Source organism: Sylvia atricapilla, chromosome 3 (assembly GCF_009819655.1).
Source record: "Sylvia atricapilla isolate bSylAtr1 chromosome 3, bSylAtr1.pri, whole genome shotgun sequence".
NCBI classification, from domain to species: Eukaryota; Metazoa; Chordata; class Aves; order Passeriformes; family Sylviidae; genus Sylvia; species Sylvia atricapilla.
Window position 1 is genome coordinate 42,144,610 of NC_089142.1, and position 21,160 is coordinate 42,165,769.

The window sequence follows — 21,160 nt, forward strand, 5'->3', positions numbered from 1 at the left end:
CTGCGTTACCAACACTGTTACCAGCATAGATCCAAAACACAGCCCCAAAACAGTTTCTGTGGACAGACGGATGGATGGACCGACAGACGGAAGGAAGGAAGGAACTTTTTATCAGGGAGTGTAGTAATAGTACAACGTGTAATGACTTTAAACTGAAATTTTAGATTAGGTATTAGGAAGAAAATCTTTGAGTGTGGTGAGACACTGGAACAGGTTGCTCAGACAAGTTGTAGATGCCTCATCCCTTGAAATGTTGAAGCCCTGCACAGTCTCATCTAGTGGAAGTTGTCCCTGCCCATGGCAACAGGGCTGCAAACTAGATGATATCTGAAGTTCCTTCCAACCCAAGCCATTCTATGACTATTCTACTCTTTTTGAGTATTAAAAATATTATTTAATACTATCTAGATTTACAGGTTTAGACCAATCCCTGCCAAAGCAAGTTTTTTGGGGTTTGGGCTTTTTCTTGTTTTAGTTTGAAATTCCATAATATTGATGGTTTTATTAGCAAAAGTTTGTGAGTCTTAGTTACTTTTCAATTTAGATATCATAACAAATCTGAACAAGTAAGCCAAAGTGAAGTTTCTCCCTGTCTGCTTCCCTTATGTCCTTTAAGAAAGTATGCATCCCTTTCTGACATTTAAGAATACTGGCACAGAAAGTTAATTTCTCCTAAAATGGCAGGGAATTTGCACGAGGACTATAATTACATAAATTAAATTTGCATAAACCTCAAAAATAAACTACACTATTTTCCCATCAATTTAAGCATATATTCTAAACACCTAAAATTTTCTGGTTCACAGTATTTTATCTGTGCCCTGTGGGTGAGAGAACTAATACTTATCTCCAACAGTCAAATTTGAATTTAATTAATTACAGCTGTTAACTTAAGTGATTGCTACCTTTACTCAGATAGTGGACAAAACTCCGTGGTAATGACCACTGTCACCCAGAATGCAGCACCCAAGAAGCAACAGGCAATTACAGCTACTTTATTTTTTGTAGTTGTTCATATTTCTTCTTTTGCACTAGTGCAGCTTCCTATTTTTAATGTCCTTAACAAGCGAGATGATTAAAAAGCCTGTAGTGTCACTGGTTATTCTACACTTTTTCATTACTTTCCACCAGTGTTTGTTTTCTGTATGTTCTGCACACCAACACAATTTCTCTTTTAATTTTTTTAATCAATTACAGAAAAATACCCCTAATTTAGTAATGTCTCTAAGAGCTCTGTGTTTCTGATTTGGGGATATTTCAGAGCCATTAATTTGCTAAATTAATTTAGGTAGAAAGCACTAAATCTAGTGGTATTTCTTCTTGTGATAGTAAAACTATTGTGTGGCACATTAATTAAATATAAGCTAATCAATCCAGGAGATTTTAGTTCTCAGGAATCTAATGTTTGAGAGAAATAGTCTGGTGCTGGGCTTCCCATGAGCTGTTTCTATATGTGGATACAGTCAATGGCTTCAGTAAGCAGAGCAGGTTTCACAGGGTTTACAAAATTCAGAAAGCTCCTTCTGGTTTTTCTTTAATAACAAAACCAGGAACCAGAACACAGTATTTTCGTTCCTGGACATGGTTGCTCTGACAGTATGTCCATCCATGATCTCTCACAAAACCCTGTAGCAGAAGTAAATTTGCAGTTTTGGGATGGAGATAAATAAACAGCTGAGCCTTTGCTTTAGCATGGAGTTCATTATGTGATTTGGTCATGGAGGAGTATAAAACCTTCATAATGATCAAAAAGGATGTTTACTACTCTCCAAGGACATTTCAGCTGTGATATCAAGAATGATGGGTGAAACAGTCCATTGTCTGGTTTCATTGATGCTTTCTTTCCAGGTATATAGTGTTTAGGGATATAATTCATGTTTCAGTAATTTGTAATGTTGAACTAAAGACCTTCAAGCCTTACATGTTTTGTGAATATACAGAAACAATAAATAAATGTTTGTGGTTTGTTGGCTTGGGAGTTTTGGGTTTATGGGCATTTTTTGTTTGTTTTGGTTTGTTTGCTTTGGGTTTTGTCTTTTTGTTTTGGTTAGGATGGTTTTTTCCTTCCTATTTGTATTTCTAACATTTTTCAATCAGGTCTACCCTCCAGTCCCTTTCTGCAAGAAAAAAAGGAGAAAGATATCAAAAACTCCCAAAAGCACATTGAAAAACATTAGGATTATTAAATGAAGTTTCTTTCTGAAACTGAGCTACTTCAAATTGTTTATATATTTATGTCATTGCAAACTGCCTTTTTTAGTTTCTTAACTTTATATAATATACTCTGTTCTTTGTAATCACAGACTTCTCTATTTTTTATAACAGTTTACATTTTTTTTATTATTATTTAGTTACTTTTGCTAAACATTACAGTATTATTCCCCTATGCCCATGTCCTTATTAGGTGAAAAACACAATATTATAAAATCAGTGGAATAATCCCTTTTTAAACTTAGATCAAAATATCTAATATAAGAAATAAATTTCTGACTAAAGAAGATGGTCAAATAAAATTTTGATCTTTCACTTACTACTCTGATTGCCAGAAGGACATCTGTATTGGGTTTTTCTAATTGTTTCTCTAAAAAGAAAATAAAAAGACAAAACTAAAAAGAAGAAGATTAGAAAAAAAAAAAAAAAAAAAAAAAAAAAAAAAAAAAGAGAGAGAGAGAAAAGAAAAAGTAAAAGTTAGAGAAAAAAGAGGGGAAAAAGAGGGAGAAAAGAGGAAAAAATCCCCATGGAAATGGAAAATAAAAAAAATCACATTGATTTCATTCAGTAAATTCGTAGATGTTCTTCACAGTGCAGTTAACTATAAAAGGTCCTTGATTATAAAAGCTTCACTGCACACATGCACTTCTTAATTATATGAATTTTGGGGAGAAGATTACAGGTTCTGGGAAAAGGAATAAACCTCAATAGTTTTACCGCAGAGTGAAGAATTCAATAATGGATTCTATGGAGCAATCAAAGATATTCTTTGCAAGCTGACACCTTCTACATCAAATATTGCTCACGGAAAATTATTTGTCTGACTTATATTCGGGGGTACATAAAGAATGAGAAGTAAAATACTCATAAAATGAAGCACATAAACCAAGAGCTTTATTTTGGTTTTGCACATTATTTGAGATTCTTACATGTTAATGAGAATTTTACATCTGTGTAATCCCTAAAACTGTTATTTATGAAATTTCTGGTAACCTGTATTATTAGTGTAGCAAGGTCAGCAAATAAATTCTCCGATTCATTTATCTGTATACTCTCTAATTTTGCTTTCCTCAAACACCATCATATGTGTGAAATTGTGATGTAGTCATGACTAGAGCCAAGATTAATTTTCAGATTTTCCCATCTCCTTAGTCACATTTCTTTTCTCTGAGAAGTAGAACTATCTTATAGAAAATAAGACATTTGGGGTTTGAACTTTTCATCTGTATTTGTTTTAAAAAGAGGAAAATAAATATTAAGAACTAGATGGAATCAGATATCTTGTGGGACTATAAATTGTTTGCAGCTTGCTTTTACAAACAACATCCCTAGTAAGCTTGTGTTGTTTTTGATGTATTTTACAAATTGAACATTTCTTTTGGAGTAGTGGAACACAGAGTGCACCTACAGAGGAACCTTCTGCCTGAATAAGGGGTTATTCCAGCTCTCTGATGTAAAGTAAAATTTTAAAATTACAGTCAGAAGGAGTCCCAGATGCAGAAGCAAAGACAGCCTGGAGCTATTATTTTTTCACACACTGTTACTGCCTTTCAGAAGGTTTCAATATGCAATATCACTGAATGAGAAATGCTACATTTCTTATTCAAATCAATGTTTTAAGATCAGAGCAGCTATCCTATTCCAGGGAATAACCTTATCTTGACACACCAGCTAGTAACCCAGCTACTGTAACATACTGTGTACTTTGATAAACACAAGGTAGTCTCACAGTCCTTTGATTTTAGCTCACTCTCACCAGTATAGGAACATCTGTGTTACATGAGACTGGTCAGTTATTGCTGTTTTTAGCAAATGCAGGATAAACTCTGGAGTGTATTGTGAAAGGGTAACTCATATACAGAAGAGTAATGAAGTGCTCAAAGAGGGAAGATACAGAAATATACCAAAACTGCCTATATTCCCTCTCTAAGATATATTTTAATTCATGGACAATGCCCTAAGAGGCCAGAAGGAAACTTAAAAATGTTAGTTTTTAAGTAGCAGTAGCTGGCAAATATAAATTCCTTAAATTAAGAAGCAGAAATCTTTGATTAGTGTTTAATGTAGTAAAATCTGCATAATAGAAAAGTGAAGTACATTTTTTGTCTTATTATGTATACAAGTTCATGCTTTCTCAGCTACCTGACATGTTCTGGATACTGGTGTACAGTTTGAAGTTTAACTGAAAGAAACAGGATCAAAACGGAAATCATGTAAAAAAAAAAAATTCTTGCAGATTTTATTGGAACAAATACATATTTCTTAATTAACTTAGTCATTAAGCTTCTCACGTCCCAGGTTTCATGAGGTCATCTTAGGTAAATTAAAGGATTGGTGAAAAAAGGGAATTAATTGAAAAGTTTCTGAGACTCTTTTACTTGATTAAAAGCACTTATGGAATCTTAGGTCTGGAAATATGCTGAAAATAATTATATTATGATAAGACACTATTATACATAGTTATTATTATAATGGCATGGAGCTATAGATCCTTAAAGGTTGAGATATATATTGATGCAGATCTAAATGTAGAGAAAGATAGATATATAGACAGATGATAAAGCAATGACTCTTGTAGCAAGGCACCTTCAGAAGAAATTAAATAAAGTATCAGCCATATAAAGAAAGGAGTTATATTTTAGAAAAAAATCTAAAGCCAAAACAACATAAAAAATGTGAAAAGGAAGAGAGACCTGTTTAAATCGGCATTCTGGAATCCCTTACCCATATCACCTCTTCACTGACAAGTGATCTTCCGTACAAGTACATTCTCACAGTTGATTCCAAGTGGAGAGTGTGAAAAGCATAAGAAATGCTTTAGTTGGTGACTATTGTGCCTCATCCAAAAGGTACAGCTTCAAGACAGTGAAGGCTGAGCTTCCATTTCGTAGGGAATGAAAAAGCGGCAGAATGCTAGTAAAGCAGAAAATTTTAAATGTCTGTGAAATTCTGAAACTGTGTCATGACCAGATTGAATTTTACTGACTGCAAATTGCTCTGAGCTGAAAATGAGAGCCTTTTATACAAATGTGTAATGGAAACCATTTCTTATATTTGTACTGCTGGATCTTTGGTCTTCTCTTGCTGTATGTTGGTACCAAGGGAAAATAAACACAGAATTCACAGGTCATCTGTGGACTAATTCGACTAATCTGAAGTAAACCAAGTGTTGCTCCTTTTAAATGTTTGTATGAACAACCATAGTTAAAAAAAAGAAAGAAAAGTAAGCTAAAAAAAAAAAAAAAGTAAAAGTAAACTAAGGAAAAGGGTTGGGTTTTTTTTATTTTCTACTGTCATTCTCAATGGTGTCCACAAATCAGAAACACTCTTGTTTTTAACTGGGATGGCACTATTTCTGGGAGCATTCAATTTTATTGTCATGAACATCTTCCCTAATTTACTTATCAGATAGCTATGTAGTCGTAGAAAAATTACCTGACTAAAAGAAGAATAAAGAATAAGTAATGAAAAATATAAAGAGGAGCAGTGGAGGAATATGATTAACTTAGAGGATTAATTTTATTATTTCCCAGTAACTAATCAAATCTGAAAATTTATGTAGACCATTCCTTAAGAAATGTACAAAAAGCTTGTTTATTTTTTTGTTTCCTTGTTTGTTTCCCATTTCAACAGGAATCCAGTGAGTATTTGACTTCAAAATTTTAGCTGCTAAAATGAGTGCTATATCTCTACACTTTTATACTCTGGTTGTCTTATATAAAAATTCCTAAATGAAGTGAACATCAGTGTCCATTTCTTGGAAAAATGTTACATTATGAAGAAAAAAACACACAACCAACTAATCAAAAAGGACCCTCACAGCTTACACTGGCCAATTGCTCTTTATCATAAGTAAATGAAACTAAGTCTTTTACATCATTTTAAACTGTCTTCACACTGTGATATTAGAGTCTCCAGTTTTCCTGCAGGGAATGCTTTCTCTTTTCTATTTTCCAGCTAAGGTTCACTTTCTCAAGTTCAGATTAGGCAAAAGAAAAGACAGAGATAGAAAAGTATAATTGACTTAATTTAGTTTAATTAACTGCAAGAGAATGGAGACAATTAGTTAATGCATCATAATGAATTGAATTATGAAATGAATTTCTCCTACAGGGAGAAAATGATCCCTGTAATGGGAAAAGTAGATATGGAACAAAAAAATAAAACAGCAGATTGTTTTTTCTCAATGTTACGTTGATCAACCCAAAGCAACTTAGAGATATACTCTGTGGTGGCATTCGATGCCTTGCAGGTGAAGCCTGCTTGGTGTGTTCTAGTGGAAGGCACTGTACTAAACTTACTGAATGTGGACAAATTTCTTATTTCTGAAAATGGCCCTAATTCAGCTTTTAAGGTATAGAAGTCAGTAATTGTAGAGCTGTGGCTCAAAGTGAAATAGTAAAATATCCCTAAGTGAAACAGAGAAAGAAATATATAGTTAAAGATAACATAAACCCTCATCCAACTACTTTGAGAGTAACTTAACAATCTGAAAAACAATTTCTAATTTATATATTACAATAAAAAAAATCAATTGCATTAATCTAGACTGTTTAACTGTGATATTGAAAATTGGGATCCCTATCAAATTAAGCTGCCATAATAACTCAAAAAAACCCTTAATTTACATTTTCTACTTTTTCCAAGTGAAGCAAGTTGAAATGTTTTAAACTATTTTAAATAATTTAAACCATACTTAAGAATGCTTTTAATAATAACAGAAAAATTCCTACATTTTTAAGTATATAATTTTTTTCTGGGAAAATCCATTGAATTTTAGAATGGCTTAATATTTTAAGTTTTATCCTTTTTCTGAATTATAGTTTTCTGTTTGAATCCTGGTCAACAGAAGAAGAGCATCTAGTTATATTAGTATAGTATCATCTATTTTTTTCCTAATATTTAATGTATAGTAATAATTTGATGCAAAAGAAAAAAACAGATGAGTTCACAACATTCCTTTCATAATGCAGTGCCAACTGGATTACTGGAAAATTACAAATCCTGCATCAATTCAGAGTAAATATTAAATCTAATTGGTACTGTTAGGTAATAGCATCCACTTTACCACAATCATCTTTCTGTTACTTCTTAAGCGACTATTCAAGTGCTCTAGTTGCATGCTGCTTCTAGAGGTAGAGGAGCACAAAATGAAAGGATGATTTGGAGACTGAAAGAGTCAGTTTCAGCAAATAAAGTGTTTTTTTTTTACCTTGGGAGCAGAAAACTGTTGCCAGTCTCTGATGTAGAGGGTCGAACTAGAATCTTTTAGGAAATTCAAGGCAATGTATTTATTTAAGAAATTCAAGGCAGTGATATTTGAGTGACTTGAAAGGAAGGGAAGGGGAAACGCAGTTATATTTGAAGAAAATATACTTGCTGGTCTACTCACTGCTTAAAAAGCAGACTTTGCTCTCATTGTTTTCTTTTGCTATGGAATGTAGATAACACTTTGAATACAATTTCACTTACATATGAAGGGTAGAAACAAGGCATGCAGAACTAATCATAAAATGTTTTAAGCTTTTTAAGTTTCCATGATTTTCATTGAAAAAATTATCGTACTGCATAACTATTGGAACGAAGCTGAGAATGCATTTCATATTAAAGGGACTGTCACATTGATATCAACTGCAGGGAAGTGACAGTCTGCACTGCCAATGCTCCAAGGACTACATTGCAGCATCCACCACAGAGTACCTACAGCACAGAACAAAATCTGTATGACACCCTTACTAATGCCCTTCCAGACTGCTTTCCTCATTCTATTAATTTGTCATACGTAAAATGAACCTACAGCCACATCAGAGAAAGTTTTCTGCCTTTATACATGAGGTTAATTTCATATGGATGGCTAAAAACTGATGAGTGGGGTTTGTAGAAAGTGACTCAAAACATTTCCAAAAGAAATCATGAAGCTTTGGTGAAGTATGTTACATTGGGAGTTAGCTAGATGGTGCTAAAAGCTACTTATGTATTGCTTTAGCTAATGTGACCAAAGGCAACAGTGTTTTTGGTAAGAGGTGGGGATAAATCGGATAAATGGGACTCTGGTGGGATACTGAGTAGGATATTTTAAGTAAAACAAAATAGATTCAAAACAAAACAAATAAGTAAAACAAAATAGTGTTCAAGATGGTGGGAAAATGCAACATTAAAAGAATAATTTCTTGGCATACATATTGTCAAGAGAGCAGTAAAAGACCTGAACATCTCTTGAGATTTCAGAGGGGATGTCTAAAATGATAGTCATGAGGAGATAACTGCTCTCACTATACCAATTGCATAAATCTAATTTTAGTACTTAGGCTAAGAAGTTCATGCTCAATTTTCTATAAAAAAGGATGTATGGAGAATAATCAAATTGTCAAAAAAATCCTCCTGACAGTCAAAGTCAGCTTGTTTTTATAGGATTAACATGAATGGCACAAAATAAAGAAAGACTGTTCAAAAACTTGGTAATACAAAGTTTTTCAGTTCAAATAGGAGTAAAATTAAATATAAATTAACTAATACATTAGAAAATACCCTAAACCCAAATTAACCCCAAAACAACAACAAAAAAAGAGGATTCTGCCTACCTTTTAGTTATGCAAACTGCTGTCATTATAGCCACATATTTATATGCACAAGCTCACTGATGCAAAAGCATGTTTTGAATAACAAATGCTAGACCTGTTGTGGTATAATCTTATCCCAGTCAGTACTTTCTCCTTTGAAGAAAAGCTTGCCTTAGCAACATTGTCTTTTGTAGAACTCTGTTTCTTTCCAGGACTAACCTCCACTATTACTGGTGTTGGCAGCATCCATTATATGTTGTGCTTGCATTATCACTTAGATATTCTGTTCAAGATTCTTTAGTCTTAAACTAGTCAGACTTCTCAAGCAGAACTGAGTAAAAATCAATCAGTAGCAGACTCAGTAGTGTACTGCAGATGGAAGTGGTTGGAAATTTCCTGCTATAGGGTCTTTCAGCAGAAAAATATATAATTTTGATAGGGAAAATTGTGTATGAAATCTACGTGAAAGAAGAAAATGGAAGTGTGAACCTATACATCTAGGAAAAATTGGAACAGCTTAGACAGAGATAATTCATTCCCAGCTTCTCTCCATCAGAAGAGAGAGATTATTTGGTTCAAACCAAAATACTCACTCAGCATGGTCCTGATTACAGCAGAAGTTTGGATTAGATCTAAACTCTCTATTCTGAAGAGCTGCAACAGTGTCTCATATGCCCTTACAGAGAGTTAAGCTATTTCTTCTGGGAGAATAAGTAGAAGAGAGTGGAGTAGGCCACACTTTGTTGCCAACTGCATTGCTTCTTAGTAATGAATTGCAGAAAAAAACTTAAGAGAATGAACTTTGTCCATTTGGATGATACTTTTTGTTCAAAATTTCACAACCAATTTTCAGCAGGGAAAAGGTGATTGTCTTGGTATGTGTAATTCAGTGTGTACATATCTGTGTTTTCTGATCAGCAATTATATTATGTTGGTTTAGGTATAATTTAAATTAACTTTTTTTCTCACTGTACTTTTTTATTTATGATGGAATATGTTAAATAAATAAATATTTTGAAACAAAACTATATGAAGTTTTATAGTTTACTCTAATTATTTTTTTTCCTTAATGGAATGAAGAAATCCAAAGCAGTTCTCCTGTTGAGACATATTTAATGATTTCAATTAAATTTCAATTCCAAACTCATCTCTCTCACTCTCTCCTTTGCTTGCTCTCTCTCTTTTTTTGTTTTTTTTTTCTTTTTTTCCTAGCATTTTTCCTTTTCCTCTAAAAACAAAGGAGATGAAAGCTACACTATTCTATGAAACCAGAAGTAAAATATATTCCATTCAATGGATTCATGGTCATCTTTTATACATATAATACATACATCTTTTATACATATACAAACATATAGTCCAAAGGAAGAAGCTTTTTATTTAGTAAAACTAGTATTAGGAATAGGTTCTTTAGTTAATTAGGTGCTATATTACCAAACTTGATGCATCAATTTATACCAGCAGCATCATTTAGTACCAGAATCTTTGATAATATAGTTTGGAAATACAGTCTGAACATACCGGAGAGCATACACAATGATGTCACAGTGAGAACAGGTATAATATTCATTAGAAGATCCGTAATTTCTGACTTAATCTTCTGAAAACGTACTTTTTCACTTCTTTTTCACAACATAGTCAAAGGTGAGAGAACACATCATCATGACAATTCCTAGATTGTCACTTTTGAAATTCAAGTTATGCAAATAAAACTGTCCCTGTAGTTGTATTTTCCCTTACTAATCAAAAGATGGATAGAAGTGTTCCTCTCTTTTTAACATTAAATGTTTATGGGAAAGCAAAAGAATGGAGATTCTTCTCCCATTTACCACTGAATGAGAATACATAACTCCTTGAAGCAAGAGCATTAGACTGCAGTCCTATACTTTGCAAGCTGAAAAAAAAATGTATTTTTAACCAGTAAGATATGGATCCTCAGTCACACAATCTGTACTTCATTACACTGACCAGTCAGAGTGATACTGGACCACCAATTCCTCTCTTTTTAAAAAAAAAAAATCCACCATGTCTCAGGTAATTTCTAGGCTACCTCAGTAGAATTTTAAACTACATTAATTCTCATGCAGTTTAGAGAACCTAATCAAAATCCATATTTGGCATGATAACCCCTGACCTATGAGCAATTACTTTTATTTTTTTTGATCTGGAGCACTGACAGTGATATCAGGTCCTCTCCATTTCCAGCTGAATGACTGGTGTGCGACTGCTTAGTTCTGTTGGTAGGTTTATTCTAGTGCTGGTAACATGTATTTCAGCAGAGGCATTTGTATTTCTCTAGTGGCTTGAGCAACTTGCTCTGCTCATGAAATTAGACTGCTGTCTATGCCTGAGAGAATTCATTTAAAGTTGGTTTGATTATGTCTAGACTGAACCACAGCCAGCGAAGCATAAAATGATTTCAGAAAAAGTTTTGACTTAATAGCTTTCTGGTGAAAATGTTTTCACGGTCAGGTTACTTGGCCATGACATAATTGCTGTATTAAGAGGGAGTCCCTGTCCTAGACACATCAGGATTGTGAAGCCCATCAATTAATCTGAAACCTGAATATCCATCTGATTGTGTATCAATAGAATTAAATAGGAGAAAGAATAGTCTATGGTGACTATTAGAAAAAATATGTGAGGGTTCTGGGTTGCACCTGGTTAACACACGATTTTGATGCATGAGAATTGTGAGACTTAAATGTGTGGCAAAGGAGAGATTATGTCTGGAGCCCACACTTCAACTCCTGAAGTCAGCTGATACAGGTGTGAGAGTCCCTATCAAATTAGTCTTTGGATTTTCTAGAGAGAGAGAAAAAAAAAAAAAAAGAAAAAAAAAAAAAAAGCCCAAACTTATTACTCTTACTTGTCCTGAATCGTCAAGACAATTTGTGTATTTGCTTCAAAATAGCCAGCACTTTGGAATATATGGCAATTTGTTAGCACTATGTGGAAGTTCAGGCAATTATGCCAGATGTCTGGGTAACAAAGCACGAGCCTTATGAATGTTCCAAGTGGTGAGAACAGAATGAGGACGTTAAAATTTAGCTATACGCACCTGCTGTGTGTGTGGCCAAGGAGCTAGATAGAAACTTTTCCTCTTACAACAGGTGTTGCACCAGACACCCCTGCTGCTCGTAGGGTACTACAACTAAGTTTAGAAATTCCTGTATTGCAACAGTTTCCAAGAAAAGGTTCCTGAGAGAACGAGTTCACTCTCAGTAGCTACAGTGTTATATAAAGAAAAAATCACTTTTATCTCAGCAGGAGATGAAAACTCATCAGCAATTTGATAACTTCAATGGATGGACAAATTTTCTATAATTCAGGACACTGCTTTAGGTAACCTTTTAGTTCTTGAGAGACATCTGTTTCTTTCTACAGGAATTAGGCCTCATGGTTTCATGCATCTGTATGACAAAAACCAAATCAAACCAAACCAAACTGAAAAATCTAAAACTAAAAAACAAACAAAAAAACCCCAAACAAACCACATCCTCTCTTTTAAAAAAGAGAAAAAAGGAAAAAAAAATACAGAAAAAAAAATCAAACCCACCCTGTAGCCTGTCTGAGAATCAGGCAAGCTTCAAATTTTCAATTACAATGTGTTAGTTTTAATATCACCTAACTAAGAAAGCAAAGGGCTATAAGGGGTTTTTTACCTCAAAAATACTTTGCAGTGTAGCCTGATGAAAATATCTCAGCATGTCAGTAATATACATAGAAATGTTTTGTCAGTTTCAATTTTGTGCAGATGCTGAAGAAAAACTATGTAAAAGTCTCTACATTTTACATTAAATTCCAGGAGGAAGCTCAATTGTCTCATCTTGGAAGAAAGATTTTGCTGCTAATTTTAAGCAATGATTTATACCTTCTGGAGAGACATCTATTTATTATTCTCTCAATGTCAAAGACATAAATCTCAAGTAAATTTTTTTAATGAAAACAAACCCAAAACGTTGCATTCATTTCCAGTTTCTGATGTTAACCTATTTTTTCAGGTTATCTCACCTGTCCTTGTCCTCATTTTGTCAGAACAAAGCATTCTGACACAAAGAGAATACCTTTGAGATATACCTGATGTTATGGAATTAGTTAGAAAGGTTAGTGGGTATATACTTGCTCTGTTCTTAGGGTGGAGGGATAAGCATGCATTCAAAATTTGCTTTCCAGATGATTCTGAGCTTTTTCTTCTCTTAAGAAATATTTCTACCATCAAGCTATTAAAAAACACCACAAATGAGTGTGACAAGAATGTGCTGAACAGTTGAGGAAGATCAGGTCTTATTTGTGAGTATGATTGTGCACATTCAATTTCTCTATTGTGGTAGAAATTTGCAAGAAAGAAACATTATCCAAGCACCACAAAGTATTCTATCATTCTTATCATTAAAGGAGAACACTACCTGAGGTGATGTTAGGGCCCTGAATATCCTGGTAGGTTGTGATGGTCCTGATCACCTTTTCCTGGAACCCCTTCCCTTTCTCTCCACAGGGGTGAAGGACACTATTTCTACTCAATTCAATGCCTCCAGTCCTGGTCTGAGCTATGCTATAGTTATATCTGTGCTCAGATGTCTTTTCTGCTCATGCTGAGATGGTTGGAATGACCTGAACCAGACTTCTCAATTTCCCTGCCTGGGCTGATGATTTTTGTACTATGTTTGATGTCCTCTCTCACTAACTAGGTTCCACACAGCTTGTGCTGCAGCACTACACCATGGTTCAGGCCATCACTTGCTGTACTGTCACCCTGGATCCTAAGCTGCCTTGCTAACCGAAACAACCTCATTTCTGCTGCTCCCTGACACATATTTAGCTATCAAGAAATTTTCAGTTTGAGATTGCTGTGTATTTATTTCTCATACATCAAATTCTCACAAACAATATTACCACAATTTAAAACTTGTTCACTTCAGGGATTCCATATGAGATTATTGCTAAACTCATGATGGCGTTTCATTTGGGGCTTTTCTTCTTAATATTTTAGAATAGAATAGAATAGAATAGAATAGAATAGAATAGAATAGAATAGAATAGAACAGAACAGAACAGAATAATTCCATTGGAAAGGACCCACAATGAAAGGACCCCAGCTGCCTGACCAGTTCAGAGTTGACCAAAATATAAATGTGTTTTTAAGGGCATTAGCCAAATACTTCTTAAACATGGACAGTTTGGGGGCATTGGCCACCCCTCTAGGAAGTCTGTTCCAGTGTAGGACCATCTTCTTGGTAAAGAAATGCTTCCGAATGTGCAGCCTGAGCTTCCAATGATGCAGCTATGAACCACTTACATATGTCTTATCACTGGATAATGAGGAGAAGAGGTCAGCACCTCCCTCTCTGCTTCTCTTCATCAGGAAGCTGTAGAGAGCAATGAAATTGTTCCCCAGTCTCCTTGTCTCTGAACAAGACAAAATCCCTCACCACTCATCACAGAACATTCCTTCCATCCCTGTCACCATCGTTGTTGTCCCCATCAGGATGCATTCAAGTACCTTAAATATTAAGTAAGTAAAAAAGATTTATTTAACAAAAAACACCTATTTGCATTCCTTCTAATCATGCTTTCCATGTATTTTCCCTTCAAGTTAATCTATAAAAAAAAAAAAAAAAAAAAGGAAATTTCTTCATGGTGATTGAAAAGCTCTAAAAAGCTCTTCAGTGTCTTCCTTCATATATTTCAATGTTGTCTTTTGATGTAATTAGTGTTTTAATTTGATTATGGTGCTCTCTACAGGTCTTCCTATTGACCTCCTTACCTAGATGCTGCATCGAAATCTTTTTGTCTGACAGTAAACCCACTTTTTTATTTATAAAAAAAAAAAAAAAAAAGAAAGGTATTCAGCTATTTAAAAAATCTTTAACGTTCTACCCAGAGAAAATGGATATTGAACATTTTCTTCAGCTGAAACTGAAGATCTGTGATTAAATATGATAAATATATGTTTGCTCTCAACAGCTAGAAATTTTATTCTAAAAATGACTGCCAGCCTGGTTCTTTGAACATCTCGCTAAAGGTAGATGCAGTGTTAAATTAATTGAACTTGTTCAGATACTTTTCCATGATCTTGTGCCAATGTTTTGAGTTTTAAATCAGGTTCTTTTCTTTCTTTTATTTTTTTCCCCTGTGTGTTTATATGTTTTTATAATTAGCACTTCTGCACTTCTGTCCTTTTTCTCTTTAATGATTTGCCAGGTCTAGTGGTCTACATGTCAACAACTGGACCTGCTTGTTTCCCAGGGAGAGATGGAAGAAACTAATAGGTGTTGGAAAGTCTCCTCTTCTCTTCTTTGCCTGAGGCAGATAGATTGTGGTATACAAAAAATTTGATAGTGGCAAATTCACAAAAAATATTTGAAATTAAAAAGCTCTGACATATTCAAAACGGGGGTATAAACAATTTTTATAACATAGAGATATTTATTTTTACAAGCAAAGATATTCTCTGAGATGGTTTTCATTCATTGCATTCTTAAAATATCTAAAGACCAACCAAGACAAATAGCTAAAGACAGGAATCAATAGTTCCAGATTTTTATTTAGAAAAAATGCAGATGTGTTACAGTCCTTATTTTCTTACCGATATGTTTTTTCCAAATCTAACAGTAAAAATATTATGACAATTTAAAAAATCGAAGTAAACCAGGAGAAAATGCTGTCAGTTGCTCAGACACTTATACCACAGAAACTACTTTCTGCCTCTGATAAAGTCTTGAGATCTTCTGAAAATTTACAAAGGATGTATTCTTTCTGAACTAATTCAGTTATCACTGCCTTAAATACCTCTTACAATTCCACATGCTGTGCTGTAAAACACGCTATACTATCTTTGTTCCAAGGACATACAGTGACTGGTATTATTTTACTCCCAACAGTATTGGAAACCTTGAATTTTGACTCATGTACCTTATTGTGTCATATGTAGACAATAGAAGACATCTATTGAAACAGAAATTATTTCTATAACATAAATATGCATATGCATATTATAACAATTGAGTTTTCAAATTACCTGGATTCCAGTTACATTAATTTTATGGAGACTTATTTTATGAAGTTAGAAGAGAAAGAGCTTCTGAAAGACCAACTAATAGACATCATAAAAGGCATTTACTTTACAATTCCTGCTCATAGATTGTTGTGAAATAATGCTCTACCATCCAGGGAAACTATCCCTGCTACACTGTTTGGAATTTTCCTGGCATAACTTCCCTTTTTCCAGTAAAGACATTTTATTTCGAACATGAACCAAGTGTTCAAAACAAATTAATATGTTAAAATTTCTCAGTGATTACTGTGGAGCTAATACTTCTTCTTCAAGAGAGTCCCACCACTACTTAGCTACACATTTTTACAGCTATTTTCTCTTTGAAAACAGAGGGAGCTGTTGAAAATTAATACTTTTCATACTTTCATTATTCTACCAAACAAGAACCTCCTAAAGGTCCTCACCAGCTTCTTTAATAGATTTTGTAGATAGACACTCCTTATTTTGGCCAAAACCTCACTTTTAATGTTCTTATATTGCTTCTGTCCAGAACAGCACCTTAAGAACAAAGTGCTGGGTTTTTTTAAATTTAGTTCCTATTCTGAGTGATATACTAGAGTCTCTCTATTTGTCATTGAAAAAAAAAATCCTTTTTAATGTTTTTAGGAGTCAATCTTGATCCTATTCTTTGATTCAGTAGTTGCCACTACTTCTGTGACAGTATCTCTACTATCATTTCTCTCTGACAGATTATGGGAAATCTTTCCTCCCCTGACATTATCTGGAATCTCGTTAATGACTAAGAACTCATTAAACCAATTTTCCTTTTAGCAAGCCAATTTGTAATCCTCATCAGAGAACCTTGTATTTTATAAATTCCCCAGATAACTACTATAGTATCAATCCATTTGTATACTTGTGAAAGATTCACTAGCTCACTAATGCCAGTGACTAGTAATAGACAATCCATTTTGGACAATAATTATCTTCAAGTGACCTTCTGGTTTTTTAGGATTTTTTGATAAATTTTCTCCCAAACTCTAATTGTTCAGGTAATTCAGGCAACAGAATTTGAACTAGATGAAAATAAAACTGGAATATTTTTCATAGAGAAGAAAAGCTGTATTAATTTTAAAAAATCGCTTTTAACATCTTCTGTGCCACCTGTATTGAATAAAGGTGTCTGTCTGCATTATGGAGCTAGTGAAAATATTTTGATATGGTAATAAAACTAAATGTGAAACACTGGAATTGGGGAGACTAGAAGATAGTATGAAGTTTTAGTATTTTTTATTGTACTATTCTGCTAATTTACTACTAGTTATTCTATTTCTCTATAAATTCAACCCTAAAGTTACTTCCTCTTTCTCCTCTGGGTCTTTAACTCGAAACACTGTTGTAAAGGAAATATGTTAAGTGATGCCCCACGACGAATATATTTGGAACTTAAAGGAAGAGCAAGTGTTCTCCAAAAGCTTCTAAAGCAAACAGAAGGGGAATCTAATGAAAAATATTTTAATCTTGTAGTGACAAGTATTCTCATTTGGCAGTTCATTTTGTAAAACCTATATTGAGTGGACTCATCAAAACACTGTTAACAAATGTTAACAGTGTTTTGATGAAAGACAACACAGTAAGATTTGAAAACACAAAGAGAATCAAAACCATTTGGTTTGCCTTCATTCTTTCTGCTACTTAGGAAAGCAATTAGTACTCCTAATTGTTTTTGGAGGTTTCTTTTTCTTGGTGTTGTTTTGTTGTGGGGGTTTTTGTGGGGTTTTGTTGTTGTTATTTTTGGTTTTTTTAGTTTTTTGGTTTTTTGGTTGGTTGGTTGGTTTTGCTTTGGTTTGGGGTTTTTTTGGCGGTTTTTGGTTTTTTTGGGTTTTTTTTTGGGGGGGGGTTGTTTTTGTTTTTGTTTTAAACAGGTCATGGATATTTCTATTGGCTAAATACTGTCATCCATATTAATTTTGAATCATTCCCTACTGAATGAGAGGTCACACAAATTGTATTTCAGTGTACGGATTAATTTGTTTACATAAGAAATGTCAGAATGCAAAGTAGAAATTAGAAGGAGCAAAAAGTAAGATGAGACACGAGAAAAATATACTGGATACTGAGTGGGAAAAATTGTTCAGTTCTAGCTTGCATTCTAACTTTTTTTTTTCTCTTTTATAACTGCAAAGAATTTAAAAATAATGATTAATGATAGATCTGAGATCCCTTAATCTAGTCTCAATAAACTTCCCCATTATGAAGCTGCCTGTAATATCTCAAAGAATCTTTCTTGTTTGTGGCACAACATAGTAATATCAGAAGAACAGAACTTACGTGGCAGGTCATCGGAGCAGCAGAATTTCTTTATAAGTTTGAATCAGGTCTACTGGTCCTTCAAATATTTCCTATTTATAAAACTTCCATCAAGTATGAACAGAAGATCATTAAGAAATCGCAGAAAAATGTTTAAGTATCCACTGAATCTAGACCTGAAGGTTTATAGCAAAGGGAGATCCACTGGGAGATGACAAACCATACAATACTTTCTTAAAGCAAAGTCTGACACTGTTTACCTACTATTCTCATTTTTAAACCAAAGTCTGTAGTCATAATGTTGCACGTGAAGTTAGATGTTTTAGATATTTTTATACCAAAAAGACTTTCTTTTTCTTTTCTGATTTTTAACTTAAATTTTGAAATTGTGCAAGCTGTTTATTTGGTACTGTCACCTTTACTGAAAGCATACACACATGTACACATAACCATATAATACACAAAGCATCTGTCATAATGGTGAATTCAGAGTGTTGCTGGACTGGCACAGAGGACAGTGACCATGCATTTCATTGGCTCTAAAGACAATGACCTATGAAGGTTATGGCTATGGTCATGGCTAGATTAGAGACTGTAGCTTGACAGATTCAGTCTTCCAGTTGCACATGATTATTGTGAAAAAGATAAGATCACATTCTATTCTTAACTTTTTCCTGCATACAGTTTGGTATTTATTCATTACATACTTTCATTATGATTTAAATCTTATGCACTAATTTTAGTACAATAAATATTTTAGAATGTCATCACACTATTAATTAGTAATCAGGATGAATGAGCGATCTTGATTTCTGCATCAAAATATATTTTTTTATTTTTAAAGATTATTTTTTAGTAAAGGATTTCTACTGTCATTTATCTAGCTTCTGTCAAGCTTCAAATTATCGATTTCAGTTTTCTGTTTAATTGACTCTTGATGATTATGTCAACATCCATCAATGGACTTCATCAAAACTATTCTGGTTTTCAATGGTGTCTTAATTTGAGCTACTGCTTGAGTTTTCAAATAAGGAAACTAATCAGGTCTCCATGAGAAAAAAAAAAAAAAAAAAAAAAAAAAAAAAAAAAAAAAAAAAAAAAGCTGTTAGTTGATTCAATAATTACAGCTTTCAAAAGAGAATAAATATCATCCTAAAATTATGTATCCCATTGGTAAGTTATGTTGATGATACCCCTAGAGAAACAGCTGAGAGGTGCCAATCAGATTTCCAAAACATTTTTGTTTACCTGCTCAGAACATTTTCTCTTGGGAATTCACAGCATTTACTTAGACACGTCAAATGTCAAATTTTGCTCTGTGTTGCAACAAGTTACTTTTCTTTAAAACTCATCAAAAATGTTGTTTCAGGCAATTAATTTTATTTTTTTCACTGAGTTCTCATAATTCAAAAATATCTTCGCTATCATGTGATCCTAGGTAATGTGCTCTAGGGGGCCCTGCTTGAGCAGGGAAGTTGGACTACATGACTTCCAGTGCTTCATTCCAACCTTGCCCATTCTGCAGTTCTGTGAAATTCTGTACACAGTTTGGGGTGTTAGCTTCTTAAAGACACAGAAAATAAATGGGGTTTAAATTTATAAAATCATCGTAACTTGAGTTTGGTTTGCTTGACTTCTAGGTTAAGACAATAAATGGGAGGAAAATTTCTGTAGTTTGGTCTCTAGCTCCCATAAAAAACAAGCAGTGTCAGGAACACATGTGGGATGAAAATTTTAAGAAAGGAACCACAGAAAGCTAAAGAGAAAATAAAGAAATAACAAAACCTGATGGGAGGTATTGAAATAAATTTATGATTTATAAATATATTTTTAATGATTTGTAAAGACCCAAAGTAACACTTCAAATATAAATCAGTCAAAAGGATAAACTTTAAAACAAGACAGTAAAACAGATTAATATGATTAAGAATTTAAGGGCCAATACTCTTTTTTTTTTTTGTCCAGCTTCACTTTAAAAAGCAAACTAGATATATTCATATGCTTTCTTCATGAGATCTGGGAGGAAAAAACCACAGGCGATTAGGCCCCTTGTTCTTCCTTATTGTTTCTTCTTTCTCTTTCCCTCAGCTATGGCCTTCCTTTTGTTTTGTACTTTTTTTTTTTTTTTTTTTTTTTTAACTTTATACAGAATGCAATTTTATCTGAAAAAAACATCATGTAAATTCATGACTGAATTATATATATGAACAACACTTTTAAGAGATCCATACTTTTCTTATTTTTGAGACAGAAGCTAAAGGACCTAACAGCCCTTGAAATTCTTCTCCAAAAGTATAATTGTACTTCTTACCTCTAAAATATACTCTGCAGTAAGGCAGTTTTAAATCTTTCAGTGTTAGTGACTATGAATATTGATCAAAAGACAATTACTTTTTGATAGCAGCTTGCAGGCATTTTTATCCTACATTTGAGGTTTTTGGGTTTTTTTGTTTGGTTTGGTTTGATTTGGTTTTGGTTTTTTTCTGTTTGTTTGTTTGTTTTGTTTTTTGTTTGTTTGTTTGTTTGTTTTAATGGAGAACCAGATTGTTCCTTCAGATTTAAGACAGACTGAGTCAAATTTTAGGAATCAATATTAAGAGGTGAGGTTTTATTTCCAACATAATATGCAATAACTTTGAATGCAATAGAGTTGTTAGAGATTGTCTCTCAAAATAGAATATAATAGATGATGTAAAAATGATAGACCAAATTAGCTGTTAGGCAATTTCTGCAAATGATAGATCAATAAGAATAAAGTTCTTCTCTGTCTCTACCTTGTGCAGCAAAATGTGCAAGAAGGAGACTCCTCCAAACTGGAGACAAATACAAAGATTTCCTAGCAAAAAAGAAATGCAGTGCTTTAGCTGTGCCATGAGCTCTCGTGAGCTATTTGTCAGCTCTGTGAAGAAATTCAAGAATGCTCAAAAACTTTGTGATCATCAAAGAAAAATACAAGGGTTGTCAAGTTATGTTCACCTGCATGCTGAAACCATGTTTTACTGGCAGTAATTGAAAAGATGTGTTTTAGCATCTCAGAAATAGTTATTTTCCCCTTTGGCTAAGCACCAACAAAGCTTGAGGT